Consider the following 8,722-nt stretch of genomic DNA (forward strand, 5'->3'; position numbering starts at 1 on the left):
AACCTGGCCTCCCTCCAGGCATTTCTGAAGATTACAAAAATAACATATTTTGTCTTTAAAACTTGACTTATTTAACATTTGGAAGCAGTATACAAACCTTTTAGATGGTTTAATAATCTGGTTGTGCAGAAAGGTGACAAACTGGTCCAAAGTCTCCCTTAGCGGTTCAGCTGGGTTAAGATCTGGACCTGACTGAGAAAGGCAGCAATCTTATTCACATCTTTGTCATACTCATCACACCATTCAGTGAACACCCTTACCCTATGAAAGGAAACATTGTCATCCAGGAAGAGACCACTTCCATCAGGATGGAAATTTTCATCATAGGGTCACTCAGAATAACATTGTATTGATTTGCAGTCTCCCCTTCCCTCTTAAAGATGGAGTTATAGGGTCGAGTTTTTCCTGTGTATCTCAAAAATGACCTCAACTAAGAATCTTATTATGAGGATCAAATAAAGAAAGAACATGAGTCATCAGGGTACCGTTGAGGTTTTGTGTTTTCAGTTGTAAAAACAGCTATAGAATGCATGGATCTTCACAAAACCTTTACACCTACAGAATGCAGAAATCTGTACTATTAAGGCAGAATCATAAGAAGACCGAAAAGAAAGGAAAATTGGGCTATCTGGTAAAGTAGACACATTAATGCAGATTTCTCCAATTTTGTAAAAAGGGACAGGTTTTCTTATAAGTCTAAAGCTTCATGCAGTTGTTCAGCCAGCATTTGAGATGATGGAGCAGTCTTTTTCCACTTGAGCAGCAAAGTAGGGTGGAGGAAGCCGCAGCTAAACATGGCAGTCACAGGGGTAGGATCAGTAACTGTGCCACATACATCTGAGAGGGCCTCAAAACCCCATCCAAAAATCCTCCTCCTGCAGACAGGTCCAAAGCATTGGGCTCTGTGGGAGCTCATCTAGACATGCATCAAATGAATATATTGAGAATTTAGTGAACTGACCTTTAACTTTTCTAAAGCATGGCTGTTGGCTCTGTGTGTCTGCAGTGTCATAACACAATCATGCATTGCCACTGTAAGCCGTACAGGTAATGGGGCAGCATGAGATGAGGGCAGGGTTTTGAATCCCCTGTGGACACACACACACACACACACACACACAGACTGTCAGCTTTTTGCTCCCTCTGTGCTTCAATAATTGTACTGCTCTACTGGCTGCCAGTGAGCTCTGCCTTCTGTGGAGCAGTAAATCCGCTGAGCTCGAGCCCTACCCACAGCCCGAGCTCAGCGGATGTGAACTGTAGTAACACACTGCCCTCTTGTGATAGAGTTGAAGACCTCTCTTTAGGATCTGCTAAGGATAAGCTTGCAGCTAAATCAAAGTAAAAAAATCAGATTAATTTTTGTGTAAAGTAATGTTCGTATGCAAATTGAAAATAAATGTGAGAAGATTACATTCTCACTGATTTCTTTGCTTCTCCTGTATATTGAATGTGTAGGAAGTCACAGTTGAAGAGCCACGCGCTCCTTTGTAAAGCTCGTGTGTTTGTGGCTTTTATAGTTAAATTTTAAATTCGAGGCTTTGTTGTGCTGCATATTGTAATTACAGGACAATGCATTTATGACAGGTCTAAGCATCAGTATGGCCTCATCATACTCTCTAAATGGTATGCAGTTTGCAGTCTGTATTGAAAGTGGCAGGATGAATAAATAGCTGTCATGTATGTGTTTGTATCTTGTCTTGTAGAGGCTAATGATAGTGAGAGTGGGTAAAAGCAGAGATGCTCCTCACCAGATGGCGGGTAATGCGGTTTGCTTTAGCTGCCCACCACGCTCACTCTAATTAAACAGAGGAGATTACATTAACGCTGCTCCCACTCAATCTGCTCCTCCACTGAGCGTGGCCTTGGACTGATGACGGAGGTGGAGGGGTTAGGGTGGTGATTGTCATTTTTCGCAGTCAAACTTGTGCATTTGCTTTTAAAGCTAAATTATTTCCCAGGGAATTAAAGCTGGATAAGGTTCGAAGACCAGATTGTTAGATCGAGGGGAGGAAAAAAACAACCTGTTACCCTTGAGCAAGGCATTCGAACCTCATCTGCTCTTCGGAAACTAGAGACAAAACAAATAACCACTGAATGAACAATAAAGCCTATTTTTATTTTAAACAGAAATGTAACTTCATATAAAAAAATTATTAAAATCATTCTGTCACTAAATATTTAAATTCAATCAATATGTGAATGAATAAAAGAAGCTGTAGTACTAATTAAATTACATAGGGCCATCTCTTCTAAAATTGCAGTTTGATTTACTAATTGAGGTTGTTTGAGCTCCCATCATCAGCTGAACTTTCTGATAATGCACCTGGCTGTAAATTCCTTATCAAAAAATTGTATTCCAAACCAAAACTATTCCAGTAGTTCCACTTTACAGTGCATTTTCTCACCAAGTTGTTCAGAAGTAATTGGACACCTGTCTGCTAAATGTTTCTTGTGCACCATTAATTCATGCACAGCAGAGTGCGCACACGGCACAGAGCTGACTGATGTGGAGTTGTGTGCTAGTAAGGGGTGGTGAACCAAATAACAATGAGGCTTAATAAAGGAATTTACCTGAGGTATATCAAAGATAGTTGGTTTGCCAGCAGCTGGGTTCATTCAATAAAGCGGGAGTACACAGGAAAACTAGAATATGATAAATAAGCTGGTAGATGGAGGATTACAAGTCTAGATGGTTTCTCGTCAAATGATTAACAGAAGATTTTAAGGCCCTGACTTAAGAGGATTCACACAGGATGCAAACCACTGGTACGCCTGAGAAACAGAAAAGCTGGTTGCAGTTGGCAAAAACATACAAAGAAACCAGCACAGTCCTGGAAAATCATCAACCCCTGTCAGAATGATGGAAAGGGAAAAGTTTGGAGGGAAAAAATGGCAACAGCTCACGACAGAAAAGCTCATCTATCAAGCGCTGTGCTGTTGCTATTGTTTGGCCATGTATGGTTAGTCGTGGAACTGGCATTTATTGATGTTTTCACTGCTGATATGAGCAAACGATGAAAAGGGCTTCACAGGATAGTCCTGTGTGCTCCGACACAGGCAAATGCATCACAAAACTCATTGATAACACTTCAGCATTCAGTAGGAGAAATCACCAAAGCAATCAAAAGGGTTTTCAAGGTGAAGAGGTGGAATCTCCCTGATATGAATCCAAGTCAGTCCCCTGATCTCAGCATGATGCAGCTGTATTCTACTGTACTCTACTGTACTATACTAAAGGCAGAGAAACCCAACAGCTAGCATGAAATGAAAATATTAAGGCTGGAAGAGCATCACCGGGGAAGGCAAATTTTATTATCACAATAAGACCAAGAGGACAGCAGACATTGTAATGATTTTAATAGATAAACACACAAATTAAACTATCACGCAGTAGATAAAACACAATATCCAGATCATATGCAGTAAAAGATAAAGGTCATATTTTGAAAGCTGTTACTGGTGGACAGGTTGCCAGTCCATTACAGGTCTAACACAAAGAGACAATAATTTACTCTCACTCTCCCAGCCACTTCAGAATCTTTATTTATCCTAACATGCATATCTTTGAACTGAGAAAGCAGACACAGGAAGAATATCTAGACCCCTCTCCAAAAGGCCTCAGGCTAACCGCCGCACCACTCTTCACTATCCCACATAGTTCATGTGAAAAAGAGTTTTCAGAGGACTCTAAGCACAGTAGCATATAGAATCACCTTTAGCTGCAATAACTTGAAGTAATCGTTTTCTGTATGACTTCATGAGTCTCTCACATCCTAGTGGAGGAATTCTGGCCTCTCTTCTTTACAGCATTTCTTCAGTTCATTGAGATTTGCAGGTATTTGTTTATGCACAGGTCCCACCACAGCATTTCAATCAGGTTGAGGTCTGGACTTTGACTGGGCAATTGCAACACCTTGAGTCTTTTCTTTTTCAGTCACTTTATTGTGGATTTGCTGCTGTGCTCAGGATCATTGTCCATGACTCGGGTTCAGCCAAGCTTTAACTGTTGGACAGATGGCCTCACATTTGACTCTAGAATACTTTGGTATACAGAGGAGTTTATGTTCGATTCAGTGGCTGCAAGGTGTCCAGGTCCTGTAGCTGCAAAACGAGCCCAAATCATCACCCCTCCATGCTTGATAGTTGGTATGAGGTGTTTGTGCTCCCTGTTTTTAAGATTAAGCTTAAAAAATTTCTTTTTGATGAAGCCTATAGTTAGGGCTGGATCAAGTGACCCTGAGTCATTCCTTAGTTATGCTGCAATAGGTCTAGGCTGCTAGGGGATTCCCACGATGCACTGAGTATTTTTTTGACTTACCTCTTTTCACTCTGTGTTTATAAACCACTCTGCATTTAATCACTAGTTGTTAATATTAATCTATAACTCTCTTCCACAGCATGTCTTTTGTCCTGTCTCCCTCCTCTCACCCCCAACCGGTCACAGCAGATCACTGCCCCTCCCTGAGCCTGGTTCTGCTGGAGGTTTCTTCCTGTTAAAAGGGAGTTTTTACTTCCCACAGTTGCCAAGTGCTGCTCATAGGGGGTCGTTTTGACTGTTGTTGTGATTTGGCGCTAAAGAAATAAAATTGAATTGAACTGAACTGAACTGAAACACTGTGTTTTGGCCCTGTGGCCCTGTATGTACATTGTGACCAAACATCTCCACTTTGGTCTTGTCTATCCAAAGGACATTGTTCTAGAAGTCTTGTGGTTTGTTCAGATGCAACTTTGGTAAACCTAATCTATGCTGTCGTGTTCTTTTTAGAGAGAAGAGGCCTTCTCCTGGCAACCCTTCCAAACAATACTTGTTCAGTCTTTTTCTAATTGTACTCTCATGAATTTTAACATTTAACACACTAACAGAGTCTGGGGTGTAGCTCTTGGGTTATTTATTTATTTATTTTACAATTTCTGAGCATTGCACCGTCTGACCTTTGGGGTGAATTTCCTGGGACGTCCACTCCTGGGAAGATTGTGGCACTGTGTTCACACACATCTAAATGCTCCAGACCTGCGAACTGCCAAAACTTCTGCTTTGATAGAGGTGTTCACTCTTGCTGATGATCAGTTAAGGGAATTTGATTAGAAGGATCTGGCTGCCACTTAGTGCTTCCATAGGGTGTACATAGTTTATGACAGGACCGCATAAAGTCCTTCACAGTATCTGTTATTTAGTTTCAAACTGAATGCTGCCACTCAGCGCAAGAAAGAGAACAAGCTGGGTCAGCCCAAATACTTATTGTAGAGATACAGGTCAGGCCATACGTGAGCACTTAGATTAAAAAAGGGCTTTGACTGTGATTTAGTCTGAATGAAGTTTGAGAGACCCAAGAAGACAAAAGCAAATAATCACTATATAGCAGTATATATTTATTTTATGTAAATATTGCAACCCCCTCAAACTGGCCTTGTGACACTGTAGGTGGTCCTAAACTTCTAGCTGGAAATCACTGCATTTGTGCTGCTTTACAGTATAAAGCACCAAGTGTTCAGACCAGACCAGATCATATGGTCATTTTAAGATGGCTTCTGTAAACAAAGTTCTTCTATAGCATTAGTAGTATTTACATCCACATCCACAGTGTTTCCTCTACTCAGTGGAAAATGAACACAGCTCCATACTGTAGCTTAAATGAAACTTAAAATATCCCTGAGTGAGCTGAAAAAACACAGAGCACTAGAAAATAAGAGTGTTGTGATCATTATAGAGTGGCACTGTAAACACTGCAGGCTGGAATTTAGCTGACCAGATTGAAGTCATATAGCTTGAAAATAGATTACACAATAAAACATTCACAGCTTACTCAGAGGCAACTTTATGAGAAACTGAGGAACACTGGCACGATAACCTGTTAAGCCCCAAACCATCAGGGAAGCAGGGAAAAAAATGAAGAAATGTACAGTAAATTCTGCCAGCACTTGTAATTATGAGGTCTCATTTTCAGTGTTGTGCAGACCTGATATATGGACTCTGCACTTCTTTCACATCTGGGCTGAAACACAGCCCAGCTGTGGCTCTGGCAGAGCGCCATCGGAGGTCACCACAGGGCCTGGAGTGATTCCAGCTGTTTGCAAGTAGCCCAGATGATATATAAACTCTATAAACAGCTTGAGACTGTGAAAGTTTGTGGCAGGAGCCAATAAACCGTTAAGAGGGATCAGCAGTATTGTCTTAGTGTAGACGGTAGGCCGGACTCTGCAGCTGTGCTGAAAACTGAAATGTTCAGAGGGTTGAATTAGGACATCAGCGGCTGTAGAGAGAGAGGAGGTAGACCATGCTGCAGTAATTCCCAAGGGACGTGCGAGAGTACTTGAGAATTAAAGCTCAACTGATCTGTAACATTTTAACGCCACCAGTTGCATATGATGTAGCATGAAACCAGTTAGTAGAAAATAATGACCAAACATTTGAAATGTTAACGGAATGAATAAAATGTTTAGCTATAGGTATGCTTCAGCAGTTGAACATTTAGAGGAATGTCCCCTCAAAGAGAGAAGGTTCACTGCAAATCAGTACAAATTAGTACTTTTTAGTTTTCATAAAACTGATGGAAGTGGTTTCTTACAAGATTACAATGCCTCCACTGATAGTGTCGTAAGAGGGATGAATTTGTTGAGTGATGAAAATGGTGTAAATCATATGCTATGGCCTTTGCAGCAACCAGATCTTGACTTACTTAAACACCTATGAGAGTATGGTAGACCGAAATAGCTTTCTGGCACCGTCCTCAAAACATAAAGTAAGGGAATATATTTCAGAATAATGTTTCATTCCAGGCAGCATGGTGGTGCAGCAGTTAGCCCTGTTTCCTCACAGCATGAATGTCCACTGGTCTGCTGGGGCCTTTCTGTGTGGAGTTTGCACGTTCTTTCCTTGCTTATGTAGGTTCTCTCTGGGTACTCTGTGTTCACCCTGTGACAGTGACCTGTCCAGGGTGCACCCTGCCTCTCAGCCTATGACAAGCTTCAGTACCCCCGCAGCCCTGAACGACCCACTAGAAGAGCACCAGAAACTTTCTAGAATCAGCCAGCATGCACTGAAGCCATTTTGACAGCACATAATGGCCCAATACTTTCTGAACTTTGTTTTTTTGTTTTTTAAATTTGTCACCCTTGTGTAAATAAATTTAAGAATGAAAAAATCCTCCAACAATAAGTAATGAATAGATTTATTAAACCGTGGTCATGGTTGTGGTCATTTTTGGGCTTTTAATAATTTCCTTGAACTATTCTTTTTCCAGGGTGGAGTGATTTATGACTTTAACAAAAACAAGGGTGCACAAGTTTGCAAATTTATTTTGGATTTTCTCTAATCCACACAGGGTCAAGAGTGTACATATGCAGGCTCAAATACACTGCTTAAAAAAAATTAAAGGAACACTTTTATAGTATAGCATCAAGTCAATTAAACTTCTGGGATATTGATCTGGTCAGATAAGCAGTAGAGGGGGTTGTTAATTAGATTCAGCTGCTTTGGTGTTAATGAAATTAACAACAGGTGCACTAGAGGGGCAACAATGAGACAACCCCCAAAACAGAAATGGTTTCACAGGTGGCGGTCACTCATATTTTATCCTCAACCTTTCTGACTTTTTTTGCTTTTTTAAACTAGTTTTGCATTTGGCTAGGGCCATTGTCACTGCTGCTAGCATGAGGCGATACGTGGACCCTTCAGAGGTTGCACAGGAAGTCTATTTCCACCAGGATGGCTCATTAATACGTGCCATTGCCAGAAGGTTTACTGTGTCTCCCAGCAGAGTCTCAAGAGCATGCAGGAGATTCCAGGAGACAGGCAGTTACTCTAGGAGAGCTGGACAGGGATGTAGAAGGTCTTTAACCCGTCATCAGGACCAGCATCTGTTCCTTTGTGCAAGGAGGAACAGGATGAGCACTGACGAGCTACAAAATGACCTGCAGCAGTCCACTGGTGTGACCCACTGCTCACGCCTGGCACTGTGGAGCCTTATTGGCATTTGCCATAGAATACCAGAATTGGCAGTTCCCCCACTGGCTTTCAAACTTAAGAATTGTCAAGCATGGTGGTGGCATCATGCTCTGGGGCTGTTTTGCTGCCAGTGGTACTGGCACATTGCACAAAATGGATGGAAGGAGGATTACCTCCAAGTTCTTCATCTTCACCTCAAATTGACAGCTAGACAGTTGAAACTTGGACAGAACTGGGTGTTCAAACTGAACAATGATGGATAAAGCATGCTAACAGTACGTTTCCCGACCTCAACCCTATTGAAAACTTGTGTATAATGCTTAAAGCCTGGGTCCATGCCAGAAAACCAACCAGTTTAAATGTACTCAGTGATTAAAATATCCAGCCAGAATTATACCAGAAGCGTGTTGATGGCTACCAAAAGTATCTGGATGAGATGCAACCTGTTAATGGACATTTAACCAAATATTAGTGGGGTGTATATGTATGAGCCTCTATGTATAATTTTGACCGTGTGTGGATTAGAGAAAATCCAAAATAAATTCAGACTTGTGCACCCAATTCTTGTTTTTAAAGACAATAAAGATGTATGGCATACAATCATTCCATGCCGGAGGAAAAAAGCCCCAATTTACCATGACATTTATGCCCATGATGTGTGTTACCACAACTTGTCATTATAACGAAACACTATGCATCAACACAGCATTAAATTAACAATTTGATCCTTTCTTACCTACATTGTGTGTGATGTGTAATGCAGTGCTTTCTGCT

The sequence above is a fragment of the Archocentrus centrarchus genome, chromosome 13 (genome assembly GCF_007364275.1).
Source record: "Archocentrus centrarchus isolate MPI-CPG fArcCen1 chromosome 13, fArcCen1, whole genome shotgun sequence".
NCBI lineage: Eukaryota > Metazoa > Chordata > Actinopteri > Cichliformes > Cichlidae > Archocentrus > Archocentrus centrarchus.